This window comes from Giraffa tippelskirchi, chromosome 8 (assembly GCF_054371585.1).
Source record: "Giraffa tippelskirchi isolate mGirTip1 chromosome 8, T2T-mGirTip1v1.2.pri, whole genome shotgun sequence".
Classification (NCBI taxonomy): domain Eukaryota; kingdom Metazoa; phylum Chordata; class Mammalia; order Artiodactyla; family Giraffidae; genus Giraffa; species Giraffa tippelskirchi.
Genome location: NC_137282.1, coordinates 104945572 through 104966807, shown reverse-complemented (window position 1 = coordinate 104966807; position 21236 = coordinate 104945572). Strand labels below are relative to the sequence as shown.

General features: G+C 42.8%; 1 long non-coding RNA gene across 1 annotated transcript in view; it reads right to left on the bottom strand.

The window, feature by feature from the left end:
- Positions 1-20864, bottom strand: part of LOC145516767 (uncharacterized) — a 168398-nt gene extending 147534 nt beyond the window's left edge. The window contains exons 1-2 of the long non-coding RNA XR_014061747.1: positions 20416-20864; positions 6500-6596 (exon numbers count right to left, since the gene is read on the bottom strand). This is a non-coding gene — a long non-coding RNA (uncharacterized LOC145516767). The remainder of the gene's footprint in view (positions 1-6499; positions 6597-20415) is intronic.
- Between the last annotated feature and the right edge of the window lie 372 nt (positions 20865-21236).

The following is a 21236-nucleotide window of genomic DNA, read 5'->3' as shown; positions in this document are numbered from 1 at the left end:
TAACCATTGCCAAAAGCCCCCTCGATCATCACCAGCAGGTTTCCTGACCCCAAATTAGGCAAAAAATTACCACCCTGGCAGTCACCATATAGCACCCTACTGTTAGTCCCTCAGTCGTGCCTGACTCTTTGCAACCCCAAGGACTGCAGCCCACCAGGCTCCACTGTCCATGGAATTCTCCAGGCAAGAATACTGGAGTCGGTAGCTATTCGCTTCTCCAGAGGATCTTCCCAACTCAGGGATTGAACCTGGGTCTCCTGCTTTGCAGGAAGATTCCTTACCATCTGATCCACCAGGGAAGACAATAGTGCCCTAACCAATCACCTAATGCCAACCTTCCTGCAATAATTTTGAGACTATAAAAATTGTCTACTAACCCATGAAAAGTGTAGACTTTCCCTGGTCTGTCAGGAGGTTGGCCTGCTGCACTCACAGTGCCCACGTTCTCTCTGCTCTTTGTTCTTAATAAACTCACTCCTTTCTGCAATACTCTGTCTGGAAATTCTTTTCCAACCTGCGTTCAAACTGCCACACCACTACTAAGAATTTGCTTCAGTGGAATAAAAGACACTCCATTATCTTTATCCCTTAGGAAATTGAAAGGGTTTTAAGAGCTCTGTCCTTCCTTCCTATGCCAGGAGGCTGAGTCAAAGATCAAAGCGCTTCCTATAATAGCCACGTGGGTACTATTTACTCTTCTGTACAGATGGGAACACTGAAATTTAAAGACGTTAATTAACTTGCATGAGGTCATACAGCAAGGAACTTGAGTAGGCCAATTTGAGCCTCTATGCTTAATCATTAGTCTATACAGCCTTCCAGTCTTCCAGTCTTAAGGGGCACCTCCGATGAAAAAAAAATAAACACAATAATGAAATGAACATCCAAACGCTTTGGGAAATATTGGAGGGGTCAACTTGTCTTTGTATCAAGGTAACCTCCAAGTAACATCATTACATATGTCTATAGTGTGTTGTGTTTGAGGGTGTGTTCAGGAGGCCCACATGGCTCACGCATTGTTTTGATAAATGGGGAGCAGTCACTCCCATCATTGGCAGGGAAAGCAAAATTATGTCTCACCTCCAGACCAACTCATCACAGCGCCAGCTGAAGAAACACTTTATTTGGTCATGACCCAAGCATGAGTGCTGACTGCTTTGATGCGTAAAGAGGCCCCAAGTCATCAGCCCAGATTGACGGCACAAGGAGACTGCCTGCTTCTCAGTCCTCCTGTCTCCGAGCCTCATTCCTCTTTGCCAGGATGACAGATTGTCTTGTGTCCTGCTGGGGAATGGACACACACAAGCACACACACAAACAGGTGATGCCTGAAATGCCTGAAAGGAGCTCAGCTTCACTTGATAAGCATGAGGTAATAGAAATTAAAAGAACTCTGCTTACGTTAGTTGCAAATGGGAACGAGCAGTTGGTTTTTATTATTAAACCAAAGGATGATTTAACATGCATTGGAGAGCTGGCTACTTTCTCAAAGATGGAATCATCTTTTTATAAATGCTAACCCTCAATATTTTGTCAGATATAATTCATGGGGGGTGAGGGAGTCAATGCCGTTCATGTATAAAGTGCATCAAACACCCAAACTCAGAAGCATGTAAGAGAAATAGAAGGGTGGAGGAAAGACAAATAGGAGTGTTTATGGAAAGGAAAGCCAGGTCTGTGTTTGAACCTTGCTGCACAACAAATAATATATAGCACAGTAAATCACAAATTGACTTAAATGTCTTGTTGAGACAAAATAGAGCTAGGGAAATGAAAATTATGAGTTGACTTATGAGTGGTCATAATAATAAACAGCAGTTATTGAGGATCTTCTATGTATCAAACAACATAGATATTATTCCCATTTTACATATGGGGAAACTGAGGCTTAAAGGGGCTAAATAACCTAACCTACAGGAGACGCCACAAGTGATAAAGAGCAGAGCCTGGATCCAAATTGAGGTTGAATTCAATCCAAAGCCCAAATTTTTTTTAGAATACATGGGAAATGGCTATGATTTTTTTTGAGACTACAAATTGAAAAATGGCATCCAACTGGAGGTGTGCCTAGAAGGGCCTGGGGTGACCATCATTGATGACCTGTTCAACATCCTTTCCCCCTTTCACCTTTCTTGTTCAAACCTCAGTTATGTTGTGTAATTGTCCAATTTATAACTCCCAAAGGAGAATCCCAATTGAACTAAGAGAATCCTTGATTGGCATTCTCCTAGTCACTGTTATTGACCTAGCGGTAGGCATATGACCTTAGATGGCAATTATACTAAAGACAGGCACACGTATTCCAATCTTGAGAGATACTCTTGTCTTTTCTTTGAAAAGCACAAGGAAATGTATCACCCTTTGGCTAACGGGCAGCCACATCGTGATCATGAGGAGAACCACATGAAGACAAAGGCAATGCCCAACAACGGCATTATGGCAAGATGGAAAAAGCACAAGTCTATAAGAAAAAAACCCATTGAGCTGATGACTTAACCAATTATTGAAACTGTCATACTTCTGAATTTCTTGTAATATAATATAAAATATATTTTTTTAACTAGTTTGAGGCAGAGTTTTTCACTGATATACAAAAGCATCCTAATGTAATTTGTTCCCTGCCCAAATAATCTCCTTTAATAAGCAAGTCCCCATGTTCCACAGTTAGAGATTTATTCCTTTGAATATTTGTGTTCTCTTAAAGGTAATAGGTAAATAACTGTATAACCTTAGAGAAGGGACAATTTTTCTTAGTATTGCACAAAAGGAAATGGTTTATAAAGGAAAATATTAATGCATTTAACTACATAAAGTTAAAATTTTAATGTAGAAATACCATTATTAAACTGTAAAGGAAAACAGTAAACTAGAGAACAATTTTTCTGCATACAATACTGAGAGTTAATATTGTTTCTATATAAAAAGCTCTGAAAATAGGTGAATACCTCAAGAAAAAAATATGCGAAGAGTACAAACAAGCAATGGCTATTAAATGTATTTTTAATATTTAATTTTACATTAATAAAGAAGTACAAGTTAAAATACCATGTTCATCTACCAAGTTTGAATTGGCTATTTTTTCCTTAAAGGAATAAAGACTGCCTTATCAGGAAAGCACTGACTTATTAACCTGGCTACCAGCTGAGGTTCCTTAGTCCTCCTCAGTCTTCATCAGACCAGCCTGGCTTTGTTACTACAGCAGACAGAGGGGTAAAGGGAGACAGAGGGAGCAAACACACAGGCCTCTTGAGGCCTGGACTCAGAACTGGCAAACCATCACTCTTACCACATTTTATTAGCCAAAGCAAGTCACCAGACCAGCATAGCTTTGGGGGAAGATGGACTCTGCTTCTTGATGGGAGGATTTGTAAACTCATATTGCAGAGTTTCTGAATATAGGAAGAACTAGAGAATCGGGTCCATTTTCAGTCAATCTGTCACGAGCAGGTACTGCATTGTTCCAATTATGCTTTAAAAATTGTATCTATCTAAAATATATATACATAAATATATGTGACATGTAGATAGATAGACCAGCCATAAAAATACACTCTCAACTAAAACAGTACCACACAAAAGAGAATACCCAGATGACCAGTGAGTCTAAAAAGATCCTCGGTAGCCCTAGTCACCATGGAAATTAAATGCAAATTAAAGCTACAAAGAGACACCATTACCTACTCACCAGAATGGCTAAAATTAGAACAAACAAATTCTTAAAAACTGACAATACCACATAGTGGTGAGATAGGGAATTACTGGGACTCAGATATTGCTGGTAGGAATGAATGCAAATTGGTAGAACCACTATGAAATTTGTCTATATCTACTCAACTGAACATACATACACTCTATCACCCAGCAATTCCATTCCTAGGTATATACCCAAAATAAATGCACATATGTACATAAAAAGACATGATTAAGAATATTCATAGATGTGTATTTATGATAGCCAAGATCAACCAAAATATTCATCAACATTGGAATGGATAAAATGTGAGGTTTTTCACAAAGTGGAATACTACATAGCAAGGAAAAAGAACAAATACTTTTACTAGCAACAAAGTTGGTAACTCTAACAGACACAATGTTGAGCAAACACACCCAGAGCCCAAGAAGGTATATACCTTACAATGTAATTGCACGTGTGTAAAACTACCCTGTGATCATAGAGATCAGAACGGCAGTTACCTTTGACGACAGGGTGACCCAAGTGCGGCACGAGGTGCTGCTGATATTGGTCTTGATCTAGGTTGTGACTACACTGTACAACTTCAAGGTGTGTCCCTAAAACTTTGGCACTTGGCTGTCTCTATGTTTCACTTCAGTAACAATATGTACAAAATAAGAAGAATTCAATTTCTTCTTAAAGTTTTCCCAGATAAAAGGCAAATATTTCTTGAGTAGAGTCTTCATTTGAACCCAACACGGAGCTCCACAGAAGAGGGATCGGCTGGGGCCAGCTGAAGGCCAGGGAAGAGCCTGTAGGAGTGTCAGGTATGAGAGGCCCAGCCTCTGGGGGGCAGGATCCAAAGGCACTCAGCAGACTGCAATAAGCATCACAACTTGACTGGATGCCCAGTGAATATGTGTGCAAACAGCAGGCCCTGAAGAGGTCTTATGTCTTCAGTCGTATCTGACTCTGCAACCTCACGGACTGTAGTCCACCAGGTCACTCTGTCCATGGAAATTTCCAGGCAAGAATACTGGAGTGAGTTGCCATTTCCACCTCCAGGTGATCTTCCCCACCCAGGAATCGAAATTGCGTCTCCTGTGTCTCCTGCATTGCAGCAGATTCTTTACCGCTGAGCCACTGAGGAACACCACAGCAGGGCCTGTTTTACAGCAAAACCAGCCTCAGTGGCTGTGGCTCTGGTGACTCTTTGTTACCCAGCTCCTTCCTTCCCTGCTCCCCACACCGCACCCCCTCTGGCTGAGCACACTGTTCTGCTCTATTTTATGCTCTTCCTGGCCCTTTGAATCACCAGCACCTAGCACAGCAGAATCCACAACGCTTATTTTAGTGAGTGGCTGCAAAAAGGTCAGGAGAAGGCGACAGCAAGTTTGGAGCGACCCAGATGTCCCCAGCTGAAAGGGCTTTTTCTCACGGCTCACTTCCACTTCCCTCTCCCTCTTCAACTTCAATTTTCTCCATCTAATCCCTCACTGCCAATACATCAAAGATTTTCTCACTGATAAAAATGAGATCCGTGTTCCCGAGGCTTGGGGCTGCCTAATGGATGTTCGGGACAAGTTGCCAGTGTATAAGGAAGGATGTAAGTAAAAGGACAGAGCTCACTCAGTAGAACTCTGCAAACAGACGACTATCTCAAGAGAGAAACATGTGGAGAACAGCAACAGGCAATGGCCGGTAAGTATAATTTTAATGCTCAGTTTTAATAGTCATCAATGAAATACAAGTTAAAATATACTATGTTCATCTACCAGATTCGGTTATTTTTTCCTTTAAGGAACAAAGACTACATTATCATGGAAAGAACTGCCCTACTCACTCACTCCCAGCTGAGGTTCCTAAGCCTTCCTCAGTCACCAGAACAGCCAGGCTTGTTACCATGGCAGAGAGAGAAAGAGGGGAGGCAACAGGCCTCCTCCTGAGGCCTGGGCTAAGATCTGACAAACCATCACTTCCACTGCACTCTGTTAGCCAAAACGAGTCACAAGGCCAGCATACATGGGGGTAATGGACTCTGCTTCTTGGTGGGAAGGTTTGCAAACTCATATTGTAAAGATTCTAAATAGGGAGAAGTGGAGAACTGGGGCCCTTTTCTAATCGATATGTCACAAGTATATATACTACGTTGTCCCAATTATATTTTTTAAAAATTATGTTTATCTATCTAAAATATGGGCTTCCCTGATGGTTCACCTGGTAAAGAACTCAGCTGTCAGTGCAGGAGATCCAAGAGACACGAATTCGATCCTTGGGTTGGGAAGATCTTCTGGAGAGGGAAATGGCAACCCACTCCAGTATTCCTGCCTGGAAAATTCCGTGGACAGAGGAGCCTGGTGGGCTACAGTCCATGGGGTCGCAAAGAGTCAGACACAATTGAGTACATGCATACACACACATCTAAACTGTATAACATACATAAATATAAAAATACAGTTTATATAGAACTATTATATTTTTATAGATGTGGATAGACAAAGCAGATAGTTGGATTGAGCAGATTATGAACACAAATCACTGCATTTCTATAACAGTGAGGGATATCTGTCATCCAATTTATTCAAGCTTTGTTCAAGAATTTTAAAATGTGCAGTTTGCCCCCATAGGGGTTTTAAAATGCATGATTTTAATCAGTGTAATGTTTGAGTGTGTCTGGCTTGTACCAAGATAGGTTGATAACAAATTTGACTTACTTACTACAGCAAAGTAGGACACACTGTCTGCAAAAATCACAGTAATCAAATGAACTCAGAGAGAAAATGTTGAGAAACAGTCATTTTCAAGATGGAAAATCAAACACTGTACCTTTTCTGGGCAGATACAACCCACTGCAGAGGCACAACACTGATCTGCTCTTCAGCCGCAGGGACCCATTCTTCTTAGAGCCATACATAATGAAGTCCTAGGATAAAGTAAGTGAAAGCAGAAATCTTTTGTAAGTAGAATCTTGAGAGGTGATTCTAACCTCATTGCATCTCGGGCCATGTAAGCCAAGCAATGCCCCAGCTAAGCCCTAACCCATGTAGACAGGGATTGCACAAATTTTTAAAAGCCCAAGTCACAGGAACTTCTAAGTACCCTGCTGGCTGGCCCACCTGCCTCCTGATCAATGTCATGACCACACATAGCAAAGTAAGGACCATTGTTAGGAGGTCCTGCTACCCTCACCTGTCATCTTCCTGAGAGATCCGATGTCCCAAACAGACAGCAGGATCAATCTCTTTATCACCCAGCTAATCTCAAAGACATAACTCTAGCTGTTATATACCAATTAAAGGAAAACAGTGATTCTTCTGTTCAACTATACCTATGTTTACCAAGGGCTGTAACTGGGCCCAAATCTAAAGGGACTGGGTTTATTTAATGGAGATATTCTAATACAACAGCTGGACACTGAAAGAAAACAGGAATGAGACAGAAAAGCCAGAGTGCAGATGTCTGAGGAATCCAATCCTGTTTTAATTTTTCTAAGACTGGGACTTCCCTGGTGGTCCAGTGGCTAAAAGTCCACACTCCCAATGCAGGGGGCGCAGGTTTGACCCCTGGTCAGGGAACTAGCTCCCACATGCTGCAACTAAGAGTTCGCACACTGCAACTGAGTTCATACGCAGAAATTAAAGATCCCATGTGCTACAACTAAGACCCAGCACAGTCAAATAAATAATTTTTTTAAAATTTTTCCTAAGATTATTAACTCCCAATAGCACATAGCAGTTACAAACTCTACTTGAATCTTCATTCATTTACCCAATCTGTCAATGTGCCCTGACCATCAGTTATGAAACTGTGCTGGGGGCTCAGGGTTTCAGGCAGGATGGGGGAAGGAAGATCAATTATTAATAAGATATAATCCATGGCCTTGAGAAGCTCAGTTTAGAGGGAAGGCCTGAGCAAGTATACAAGTGCTCCGAATGGGACTGATCCATGTGCTACAACACACATTTTCCAGGGCCTCTAAAAAGCACAGTAGGCTGGCTAAAGTCCACCTGAAGATGCCAGGTCCTAATCCCTGGTACCTGTTATCCTATAAAGAACAAGGGTCCTTGCAGACATGATTAGGATCTTGACATGCGGAAATTATCCTGGAGTACCCTGGTGGGCCTGGACAATCGGATCAAAGCCTCCTTATAAGAGAAAGACAGAGAGATGTGACACACACACGTGGAAGGGAACGTGCCGTGAAGACAGAGGCAGCGACTGCAGAGAGGCAGCCGCAAGCCAAAGAATGCCACAAGCCACCAGAAGCCGGGGAAAGTCAAGGAAGGGATCCTCTCATAACCTCCGGAGGTAACACAGCCCTGCCAACACCTTGACTCGGACCCTGGCCTCCACAGCTGTGAAAAAATAAGCTTCTGTTGTTTGGGGCCACCAGGTTTATGACAATATGGTGTTCAACAGGCATAGGAAACTAATGCATGATGAACTGGGAAAGACTTTCAAGAAATAAAACAACACATGAGCTGAGTGCAGAGAGGGTGTGGGGATGGAAGGTGAGATGTCAACAGCTTGATTATACGTGTAAAATGCAAAGGGTGAGAGATGAAACTAGCCATGGAGAGCCCAGTATGTTTTTGTTAAAGTTGTATTTCACTTAATATTTATTCATGCTGACTGAGGGGGAGCTATCGCAGGGTTTAAGTCATTTATATCTTAGAAAGTCCTCTATTCACAATATGGAGCCTTTCTCTCAACACTCACCCCCATATCCAGTCTATCAGGAAATCCTATGGACTCAATATTCCAAATGTCTCTAAGTTGTTACTCCCAGGAATACCCCGAAGGTCCAGCGGATAGGACTCCTCGTTTTCACTGCTGTGGCCAGGATACAATGCCTAATCAGGGAACTAAGATGCTGCAGGCTGTGTGGCACGGCCAAAAAAAAAAAATCTTACTTCCCTTCTTGCAATCACTGCAACCATTCTGATTCAAGCCAATGTCATCTTGATTTGAAGTGCCTTGTCCTCTGCTTTTCTTCTTGCCAGTCCACACAGTGGTCAGTATGGTCCTTATAAATGTTCAATCAGATCATGACTCCTCTTCTTACCCTTTTAACTCCTGTTCTTCACCATAGTCTTGCTTTACACTCCCACCTACCCTGCTGCAGCCACTGTGGGCTCCTTGCCTTCAACACACTGACACATCAATCTTCAACACAACACAACCTTCAACAACCTTCAACACACCAACACACCAACCTTCAACACAACCTTCAACATACCAACATACCAACCTTCAACACAACACAACTTTCAACAACCTTCAACACATGAACACACCAACCTTCAACACAACACAACCTTCAACACACTAACACACCCACCTTCAACACAACACAACCTTCCTCAACCGTCAACACACCAACCTTCAACACAACCTTCAATATACCAATATACCAACCTTCAACACAACACAACTTTCAACAACCTTCAACACACCAACACACCAACCTTTAACACAACCTTCAACAGCCTAACACACCAGCCTTCAGCACAACACAACCTACAACCTTCAACACACCAACACACCAACCTTCAACACAACCTTCAATAACCATCAACACAACCTTCAGCTGCCTTCAACACACCAACACAGTCCTGCCTCAAGGCTCCTCACAGCCATTCCCTCTTCTGTAACAATCCATCCCCCAGACATCCTTACCTCCTTCAAGTCTTTGCCTAATTGTCATGCTCTCCAGGAGGCCTACGCTGACCACTGTATTCTTACCTCCCAGGGCACTTTGTATTCTTCTTACGCTCATTTTCTCTTTTTTCCATATCTTTCAACATAGCTATAATTTACTTATCGTCTTTATTGTTTAATATCTATCTCCTCCACTAATATAAGATCCATGGGGAAAGGAATCTTTGGTTTGTTCTCTGCCATAACCCAAACATTAGCACATAGTAGGTATTGACACATAGGAGGTGCTGGATAAATATCTGCTGAATGACTAAATGAACAAATGAATGGGGACTGGATTGGAGCAGAGGTCAGCCTGAGGTTGAGAAGCCAGATGAACTCAGAATGGCAGACTAGTCTTGACCCTGAAATGATGTGTCATAAAAGTATGGGATCAATGACAAGCCCTTGAACAATGATTTGGAAAGATCCAGAAAAGAAATCTCGGAGAAGGCAATGGCACCCCACTCCAGTACTCCTGCCTGGAAAATCCCATGGACAGAGGAGCCTGGTAGGCTACAGTCCATGGGGTGGCGAAGAGTCAGACACGACTGAGCGACTTCACTTTCACTTTTCCCTTTCATGCACTGGAGAAGGAAATGGCAACCCACTCCAGTGTTCTTGCCTGGAGAATCCCGGGGACGGCGGAGCCTGGTGAGCTGCCGTCTATGGGGTTGCACCGAGTCAGACACGACTGAAGCGACTTAGCTTAGCATAGCATAGCATAGCATAGAAAAGAAATCTCTGGTTCTGAAGGTAAACTGACCCGAGGAAGATTTGCTTACACAGAACCGAATTGTGTCAAAGTTCAAATCAATTTTGGTAAATATTCTGAGCATTGGGCTTAGAAGTCATTAAATATTTATCAAGCTGTTACAGTGCTCAAGGACATTCAAACATTAAATCTCAAACCTTTATAGTGTGATAAAGGAAATAAGATACCTAACAGGTTGTAACAGACTAGACGGTTTTTTAAAGTAGGCTATTACAAGAATCGGAGAAGGCAATGGCACCCTACTCCAGTACTCTTGCCTGGAAAATCCCATGGAAGGAGGAGCCTGGTAGGCTGCAGTCCATGGGGTCGCTGAGAGTCGGACAAGCCTGAGTGATTTCACTTTCCCTTTTCACTTTCATGCATTGGAGAAGGAAATGGCAACCCACTCCAGTGTTCTTGCCTGGAGAATCCCAGGGACGGGGGAGCCTGGTGGGCTTCCATCTGTGGGGTCGCACAGAGTCAGCCACGACTGAAGTGACTTAGCAGCAGCAGCAGCATTACAAGAATACTGATAAGAATACAGTAACTATAAATAAACAATGCAGAGAAAACCATTCTCATATACTGCTTGCTTGAGTATAAAGCAAGATTATTGAAAGGCATCGTGGTAATTTATACCAATTGTCTTAAAAAATATTCATTCCCTGATCTAAAAAGAAAAAAATGCATAGATTAAAAAAAACTGAGAAAAAATACACCAAAATGCTAACCATGATTGTTTCTGAAGAATAAATTACCAAATTTTAGTGTCTTAACCTAACAGTGCATCCTACCCATGTAAGAGTATCACCCAACATTCCTAGTGAACAGGTGGCTCTCCTCCATGCAGTGATTAAGGGATCCAGATTCATTCCATCCTCACATCCCCTAGGGTCTCATGGAAGTTGCATCCTTCCAGCAGACAAGATTATGGAGAAAGAACATCTGTTTCTTCAGTCGTGGCCCAAAAGTGATATATATGCAAAAGGAAGAGAGTTAATAATCTTTGACCCAGTGACCCCATCCTACAAATCTACAGTAAAGAAATAGTTGTAGGAAAAGTTATGTCAGACAAATGATTGATTGATAGACAGTTACATGGATACACAGATACCCACAGAGATATATAACAGTAGACAAAGATAGACTGTGGCAGAATTATGAAAAAAAGCACAAAAAATTTCCACCAATAAAGGAGCATTCCATCTACATTGTGAAGTATTAGTCAATCATAAAATATTTTCAATAATATACACAGAGAGTAATTACATGAAATTTTTACTGACCTATTTTAGTCCATCCAATTAGAATATATATTGTCAATAAAGATACATAATTTGGGTTAAGGGATATGTTAACAATCTAAATAGGTACAATCTTTTTCAAAGGCAACAAGTATAAAGTTGAAATAAGTATAAAATGTCTTTGTCCCAGCAATTGTATGCTAGCATTTATCATAAGAATAAAAGTAGAGATGTACCAAAAGTTCCACTTCTATGAATGCTAGAAATGTTGATTAGATTTCTCCTGCAAAAAGAAAGATTATGAGCAACTTAAAGTTACAACAATTCCTGATTTTTTTTAAAATACATTTTGATATGTCCTGGTACATTCATGTGATGGATTATAATGTAGCCTTTTAAAATGTGCTGTAGAAGCCAGGACATGGAAGCAACCTAGATGTCCATCGGCATACAAATGGATAAGAAAGCTGTGGTACATATACACGATGGAATATTACTCAGCTATTAAAAAGAATGTATTTGAATCAGTTCTAATGAGGTGGATGAAACCGGAGCCTATTATACAGAGTGAAGTAAGTCAGAAAGAAAAACACCAATACAGTATACTAACGCATATATATGGAATTTAGAAAGATGGTAACGATGACCCTATATGTGAGACAGCAAAAGAGACACAGATGTAAAGAACAGTCTTTTGGACTCTGTGGGAGAAGGCGAGGGTGGGATGATCTAAGAGAATAGCATTGAAACATGTATATTATCATATGTGAAATAGATTGCCAGTCCAGGTTCAATGCATGAGACAGGGTGCTCAGGGCTGGTGCACTGGGATGACCCTGAGGATGGGATGGGGAGGGAGGTGGGAGGGGGGTTCAGGATGGGGAACACATTTATACCCATGGCTGATTCATGTCAATATATGGCAAAAACCACTATAATATTGTAAAGTAATTAGCCTCCAATTAAAATAAATAAATTTTTAAAAATAAATAAATAAAATGTGCTGTAGAAGATTATTAGTTTGGAAAATATTCTCATTGTGTCAAGTTAAAAAAAACAAACTTCAAAGTAGTATGCACAGTAATTTATATGCATAAAATATTCAGAAAACTGGAAATGTATACATCAAAATTTTGAGTTATTTCTGAAAGGTGTAACTACACATCTTTTTTGTTTTATTGTTTATGAGGTTTTCCCTTTTACAACATTTCAGTAATAAACATATAATACTTTAAAATCAGGTTTTAAATATTTTGCTCATATTCTAATAATATTGGGGGAAATTCTCATAATAATACTAAAAAAAGTAAACTGCTAATCTGTAGACATGGTATGATTCCAGTTTTCTGTATATGTTCACAAAAATATATACATTGGAAGAAAAGACATCAAAATGTTAACAATGTTTATTTCTGAGTTGTAGGATTCCAGTCCAAGTAAAAGTGGCGTAAGCAGGTCCACCCATGTCTCCTCCAACTAAATGCAATTATAAAATCTGAACTGAATGCAAGGAGCAGTGATTTAAGCATTCTAAACATAAAGTACAGGATGTTTGGGGGATCAGCATCCGAAGTACCCTTGAGCCAATGGAGAGCATACCATTTTGTAAACTCCAGTGTACCCTTGCCTCTTGATGAGGGTGAAGGAAGAGAGTGAAAAAGCTGGTTTAAAACTCAACATTTAAAAAAACTAAGATCATGGCATCCAATCCCATTACTTCATGGCAGATACATGGGGGGAAAGTGGAAATAGTGGCAGGTTTTACTTTCTTGGGCTCTAAAATCACTGCAGACAGTGACTGCAGCCACAGAATTAAAAGACGCTTGCCCCTTGGAAGAAAAACTATGACAAACCTAGACAGCATATTAAAAAGTGGAGACATCACTTTGCCAACAAAGGTCCATGTAGTCAAAGCTGTGTCTTTTCCAATAGTCACGTAGGGATGTGAAAGAAGGCTGGACACTGAAGAACTGATGTTTCAAACTGTGGTGCTGGAGAAGACTCTTGAGAGTCACTTGGACACCAAGGAGATCAAACCAGTCAATTCTAAAGGAAATCAACCCTGAATATTCCTTGGAAGGACTGATGCTGAAGCTGAAGCTCCAATACTTTGGCCACCTGATGCTGGGAAAGACTGAGGGTAGGAGGAAAAGGGGGCAACAGAGGATGAGATGGTTAGGTAGCATCATTGACACAATGGACATGAATTGGGGCAAACTCCAGAAGATAGTGAAAGACAGGGAAGCCTGTCGAGCTGCAGTTTATTGGGTTGCAAAAGTCGGACACAACTTAGTGACTGAACCCTTGCCTGTGCTTGGGTGTTTGCAGGGGAGTAGGTAGGGAGGAACCACAAGTAGGCTTCCATGCAGACAGAAAGCTCTGGGAGAAACCCTCCAGCTCTGACTCCAGGGGCAGTAAACAGGTCTCTGGTAGTGACAGTAAGGGGCCTACAATGCCTGAAACACTGAGGGAGAGGAACTTTCTTCTCTGATCAGAGGAGCTACATTCCCAAAAGAAAGAGGCAAAAGCCATTGTTTTTTTCTCTCTGCGTCCTCCTAGCACTTGGTCCTGAAGCAAACACAGATGTGGGGGAGCACAGCAGAGCAGGGTAAATAAAGTCACAGCTTTCTGGGGTAAGTACCGAAAAGAAGAGTCCCCAGGGACCTGAACATATAAAGAAATCACAGAGAGAAAGGAGCTTGGAAAATCAGTCCCATAAAGTTGTTGATAAACCCCTGGGCTCACTGCCAAGCTACACATGAGCAGACGCAATCCTATCCTGCATAACAACTCGGAGTTCAACTAAAAGATAAACTATCTCCCAAGTGTCAGCCTGCTGGCACACACGAGACAGGTCTGAATATCACTGTGAAGACTTTGAAAAAGAACTGACATTGAAACCAGAGCCCACAAAATGCTGGTTAAGGACTTGTGACCTGAACCTAAGTGGATCAATTCTCTTCTAAAAGAAAGTACCAAAAAAAAAAAAATAATAATAATAATAATATATAAAAAAAAAAGTACCAACATACTCCATAGAACTTAGACAACACCTGAAGTCACATAGCATAAAAGTCAAAATGTCTAACATGCAACCCAAAATCACTTAGAAGATGAACAGCTAGGAAACTCTCAGCTTCCATGGGAAAAGATAAGGAACAGATGTTCTCAGAGATGACATAGATGTTGGAATTATCTGTTTAAGACTTTATGGCAGCAGTTGGATCCTTATGTTCATAGTAGCATTATTTACAATTGCCAAAATATGGAAACAACCTAAGTGTCCATCAACAGATGAATGGACAAAAAAGATGTGGAACATATATAATGGAATGCTACTCAGCCATTTTTTAAAAAATGAAATGTTGCATTTGCAGCAATGTAGAGACACTCACAGGGTATTAGGCTGAGTGAAATAAGTCAGACAGAGAAAGACAAATATTGTATGATATTGCTTGGATGTGGAATCTGAAAAAATTAGACAAACTAGTGACTATAACAAAAAAAGAAACAGACTTACAGAGAACAAACTAGTGGTTACCAGTGGGGAGGCAGAAGGGGGAAGAGGGAAGATTGGGATGAAGAGGGAACTAAGAGGTACCAACAATCATGTGTAAAATAAATAAGCTACAAATACATATTGTACAGCACGGGGAAATATAGCCAATATTTTATAATAACTATAAATGGAATATAACCTTTAAAATTGTGAATCACTATGTTGTACATCTGCAACATATAATATTATACATCAATTATACCTCAATTATGAAAAAAAAGACTTCAAAGCAGCTATTATAAACTTTCTCCACCAAGTAAGGGTGAACATTCATGAAATGAACAGAAAGTTAGAAAGTGTCAGCAAAGGATGCAAGATAGAAGAATGTAAGATAGACTATAAGAATATAAGATAGGAAGAACCAGGTGGGAAACTTCAAACCAAAAATAAATAAATAAATAATAACCTCACTGAAGCAGCTGAAGAAAAACCGAGAATTCGTGTAGACTTGCTCTAAAGAAGTGCTAAAGGATGTTCCTCAGGCAGCAGAGAAATAACATGAGAAGGAAACTTGTATCTTCAGGAACAAAGGAAGAGAAACAAAATGGCAAATATCTGGTAAATATAAAGGACTATTATTCCCCTCTTGTGTTCTTGAAAATAAAAATGACAGCACTGTCTGACAGGGTTCTCGCGGTGTGTAGATGTTGTGAGGTCACTAAAACGTAAACGGAAGAGGGTGAAGGGACCTCTGTGCTGGTGATGTTAGAATAAGAACTTGATTAATGGGAAAGACATCCATGTCCTGGAATGAACAGGGAACAGGGAGAATGTTCTCCAGACCAGAGCATGTCCTGTGACCACAAGGTCTGTCCCCACTTTCACCTACCACACCCAACTTTATCCATCTTTCCTCCCTTCTAAATACATGAGGTCTTCATGAATTCTTTCTCACTTCCTTTTAAGACAGGGGTCCACAGTCCCCAGGCCACGAATTGGTACTGGTCTGTGGCCTGTCAGGAACTGGGCCTCACAGCAGGAGGTGAGTCGGGGTGAGCAAGAGAAGCTTCATCTGTATTTACAGCTGCTCCGCATCACTCCGGTCCCGTCAGATTAGCAGCAGTATTAGATTCTCACGGGAGCGCAAACACTACTGTGAACTGCGCATGCGAGAGATCTAGGTCACATTTTCCTTATAAGAATCTAATGCCTGATGATCTGACTCCGCATTGTGGTTAGTTGTATAATTATTTCATTATCTATCACAATGTACTAATAATAGAAATAAAGTGCTCAATAAATGTAATGCACTCGAATCATCCCTAAACCATCCCCTGACCTCAGTCCATGGAAAAATTTTCTTCCACAAAACCAGTACCTTGTGTCAAAATGGTTGGGGACCGCTGTTCTACGGCACCCCCTTAGCATATGGTATATAACTAGTTGAAGTGAAGTGAAGTGGAAGTTGCTCAGTCGTGTCTGACTCTTTGCGACCCCATGGACTATACAGTCCATGGAATTCTCCAGAATACTGGAGTGGGCAGCCATTCCCTACTCTGGTGGATCTTCCCAACCTAGGGATCAAACCCAAGTCGCCCACACTGCAGGCAGATTCTTTATCAGCTGAGCCACCAGGGAATAATAACTACCTGAGGGTTCTTATAATAAATGATAACTTGTAATGCTAATAATAACAGCAACAGCCATCTATTATGTACCTCCTGTCTACCAGTTATAGCACTAAGTACTATAGAAGTATTATGTCTAAGTCTTACCCAAAACCCTGTGAGGTAGACAATATCATCCCCCACTTGACAAAAGAGGAAACAGCCTCAATGTGTCACTGTGATTTTCACGTCTGTTTTATCTACAGTGGTTACACTTACCAGGTTTTGCTAAGTCATATCGATCCTGGAGCATCCTGGGTTCACAGACTCCAAGCTGGAATGACCTTAGTAATGTGCTCCTACTTTCATCTTCCAATTCTACAGCTAATAACACTGGGCTGGTTTGGTTTGGTTTGAAATTGAGTTCAACCCATTAAATCCCAAAGAAGGACAGGCCAATGAAAGGTCAGTGAACTGGTTGATTTCCACTATGGCTCTTCAGCCTCCTCCCAAATAACATGCAAGACAAGGCTGAGATAGTTGGAGGGAGTTTCTTGCAAACTGCAGAGCCATTCTTGATCCTCACTGAGATCAGAATGAAACAATTTATGTTTCTGAGCATCAATACCTTCGACTGACCTTGGTGCTGAATGCTTATTGTGATTTTTGTGCTGCAGCACATTCCAAGTTCAAAGTAAGATGGATATATCTTAGTAATACATGCTGGAGAAAAATCAATTTCTATGATAAATGATGTGATGCTTGTCTTGACTCGGGGCTGTGTGGGCAGCCTCCTGAAAGGCCACAGCTCCCCCCTGAGCACTACAAAGTGCTCATTACCTTAGACTGTTTGGGACTGAGCTGCAGTGTGCAGGGAGAGAAATAGCATCTAACCATTCAAGTGTAATGTCTGCCCTGGTCTGCATGTGTCCCTCCAAAATTCATATCTTGAAATCCTACCCCTTCCCAAGATGATGGTATTAGGAAGTAGGGCCTTTGGGGGTTGCTTAAGTCATGAGGGTGGAGTGCTCCTGAATGGGATTAGTGCCCTTAGAAAAGAAGCCCCAGAGAGCTCCCTCACCCTTTCCACCATGTGAGGACAAAGTGAAATGGCACCAGTTGTGAACCAGGGCAAAGGCTCTCATCCAACTATGCTGGCACCTTGATGTTGGACTTCCGGAACTCCAGGATTATAAGCAATAAATGTCTGTTGTTAATAAGCTATCTAGTCTGTAGCATTTTGTTATAGCAGTCCATATAGACTAAGATAATATCAGAGGGAAATTTGCAGAGGGACAATTTTAAAAGTCTTTTTTGAATTTGTTACAATATTGCCTCCGTTTTATGTTTTGGTATTTTAGCCAAAAGACATATGTGATCTTAGCTCCCCAACTAGGGATCAAACCCGTACTCCCTGTATTGGAAAGCGAAGTCTTAATGACTGGACCACCAGGGAAGTCCCTCAGAGGGAACTTTTTATGGAGGAGGCCCAGTGTTGAGCAATGGGGAGAAGTGGAATTTGGACTTGTAGAAATGAGACTGAGAGGATGGTATTCCAAGCTGAAAAGGCAAGGGCAGGAAAGGGGGCCAGCTAGTGAGGAACAGAGTTTGCCTGGAGCACAGAATATATTTTCAAAGGAGGAAAAAAGAACAGAGATTGGAAAGACAGATGGGGCCTGTATTAGGGAGGGTTCTTCCAATGGAAGTAACTGAAACCCAATTCAAATTAGCTGAGTCAAAAAAAGAAAAGGGAATTAATTGATTGTCATAACTGGCACATCTAGAGATGGTGACTGCCTCAAGCATGACTGGATCCACGCACTAAAAAATATCCTTCATTTCTCTCTCTCTCCCCTTCCCTCTGCTGCTCACAAATGAGTATTGGCCTCACTTACTCCCTCTGCAGGCCCACTTCCTCCAGGTAGTCATGGAAAACAACTATCAGCAGGTCAATCTACGGCCCTGTCTAAAGCATGTGCCTCTTCCTGAGCCAATCACTGGGCCTTGGTAAATGGGGTGCAGTGGTTGGCTAGGCCTGGTTTATATGCCCACCCTCTTGCCATAGACTAGGGTGCAAAATCATGAGAAAGGGGATGGGAAAGCAGTATATAAAATGCACAGTTAACACAACCCACCACAGGGCCACAAAGAGAACCAGGTTGAGACTGTATTTTTTAGACAGTGGCAGGGACAGCGGATGCTTTTAAGGTGAAAGGCATAATCAGAGATGTGAGTTAGAAAGGGGAGTCTAGAGGCAGTGTGTAGGGTGAACTGCCAGCAGTCAGGGGGCAGGTCCATCCAGCTATAAGGGCTCAGCTCTGAGTCTGTACTGGTGGAGGTACAGAGGACAGGTCCTTCCTATGGACGAACAGGGGAGAGCAGAGCACTGGGAGGGAGCAGTTCTCACCTCTTTACCCCAGAACCAACACCAGCAAGAGGGAACAGGAGCCCTAGTAAAACAATCAGGTTTCAGTGGTTTCTTTGCAATCCTGTGACCCCATCAGACTCACAAGACTTAACATTGGGGAAAGGGTGGGACGTGGAATGAGCTTTTCCCAGTCCAACAGATGGGGGCTCTGGAGGATAATTACATGACCTTTGCATGTGTGTGAAATAAGATCCAGAAGCATGCATCCAAAAGTCAACAGCGGTTTACAAGAGGAGAGAGGGTCTTTCACTTTGCATCTTGAACACTTTGATGTTGTATAGAACAGTTTTACCTTCCTAATGAAAATATACACTGCATATGCATTGCAGAAATATATATGACAAAGGGAAGGAATTGTAACTTTTGTTCCTTGATCTGGTGGCTTGGAGCACAGCAATTTCAGTAGGGAAGGGGGATAAGCTGGAGGGGAGTGCAGAACAGGGAAGTAGCTAGTTCTCCCTGGGGCCTCAAAAACATTTCATTAAGATGTTGCTCAGGCTGAGACTTGAAAGAAGAGCTTTGCTCAGAGTGTTGGTCAGACCAATAAGGCAGAGAAGAAAGAGACATAAGATGGAAATACGAGGCCAGTAGCAGGGGAGATGGGAGTGGGGTTGGGGAAGGGGCTCTCTGATGGCCCAGTGCAATGGGTGCTCAATATGCCCCTACCTCCCCACTGCCACCCCAGCCCGCCCCTACTTGTATGCCACGCCCCAGGTTTGCCCAGAGGGCAATAGGAGGCCACTGAAAGATCTGATGCCAGGAAGTAGTAAGAGCAGCTTTGAATTCAGAAGTTCACCATAGGCAAAGGTTAGTGGGAGGGGCCGGATGGGAGGCTCCTGGAATGACCTGAACAAGACCTGCTGGAGGCCTGAACCACTGCCCTCAGGACGGAGAAGCTTCTCACACTGGTGAGGAACTGTCACAAGCAGAGCAAGGGCACTGGTGGTAGTGGGTCAGGGCTACTGGTCCGAGCTGCCCCTGGATGGTGGGCTGTACGGGGAGGAGAGCTTTCTTAAGGTCAAATCTAAAGTTCTGTCATTATAAACCAGCACTGACTCCTCCCCCTTCTGTTAAGTTAGTTACCTCCGCTTTGTGGCTGCCATCCACCCAGTGCTTCTATCATCCCAACGGGGGCAACACACCACCCGATCAACCACAGCTTCTCGAAAACACCCGCCCCCTGCTGGCCAGTGCTCCTCTGGGCCTGGGTGAAGCGAGGTGCCCCGTTCTCGCCGGTGCACAGCCAGGCGGTAGGTCCTCCCTCCTCATTGAGTAAACCCGTGCTAACAACCTGGTCCCTGAGCTCCCAGCCCAGCACTCTGCCAGGAGGCATTTGGCCAACACCCTCCTCCTGTCTCAGGGAGCAAGTCAGTCACCTGTCAAGACCCACGCGGACATCTCTGCCAGGATGGCTCTCATATCAACAAATTCCCTGGGTCCCATCCCTACTTGCTCCCAGCCCCAAACCCTCACCATTGATCCACACGCGGCCCCCACGTCCTGCGGTCACCTGTGTCTTCTTGGGACTCGGTCAGCATATGCTGTGACTCTGCTTCTGCTCTGGAGGCAAAGATCTTGGGGAAGACAAATCCTCCGGCAAGCTCAGGGCCCTCTAAGAGCCCGGTGGGTTCCTGCAGGCGCCAGGGCCACCGTCCAGAGCAAGGAAGGCATCCATCGCCAACGGGCCTTTGCTCAGCAATTTCAGACTCAAGGACAAGCTGAAGGTTACTCAAGAGCGCTTTAGGACACAGCCATGATGCATGGGTCTTCCCAGGTGGCTTGCTGGTAAAGAATCCACCTGCAATGCAGGAGATGGAAGAAACACAGGATCCATCCCTGAGTCAGAAAGATCTCCTGGAGAAGGAAATGCAACCTACTCCAGAATTCTTGCCTGGAAAATTTCATGGGCAGAGGAGCCCAGCTGGCTGCAGTCCATGGGGCTGCAAGGAGTCAGACTCAATGAGCTACTGAGCTCGCAGGCCCACGCAGGATGCGTGAGCACTCCCCAGGCCTCTGATCACCTCTCCCCTCCCCCCTGCTCTCCCTCCTTCCCGAGCTGAGGCTCCCTCTGCCTGCTCTGTGCCTCTGGATCTGAAAACTCTGCTTAGAACACGAACTAGGGGAGGCTGGATCCCCAGAGCCTGAGAGCACACGGAGTCATTTTAAGAGCTGGTTGTTTTTGAGGCCCCAAGCTCAAGAAAGGAATTCAGAGAGAGAGAAAAAAAATAACAAGACTGATAGCAGGAGTGTAGCCTCCACTAACATGGGCCGTCAGCTGAAACCAATTTGCACGGCTCAGCACAGTCTCAGCTCATGAACTGCGCTTTACCT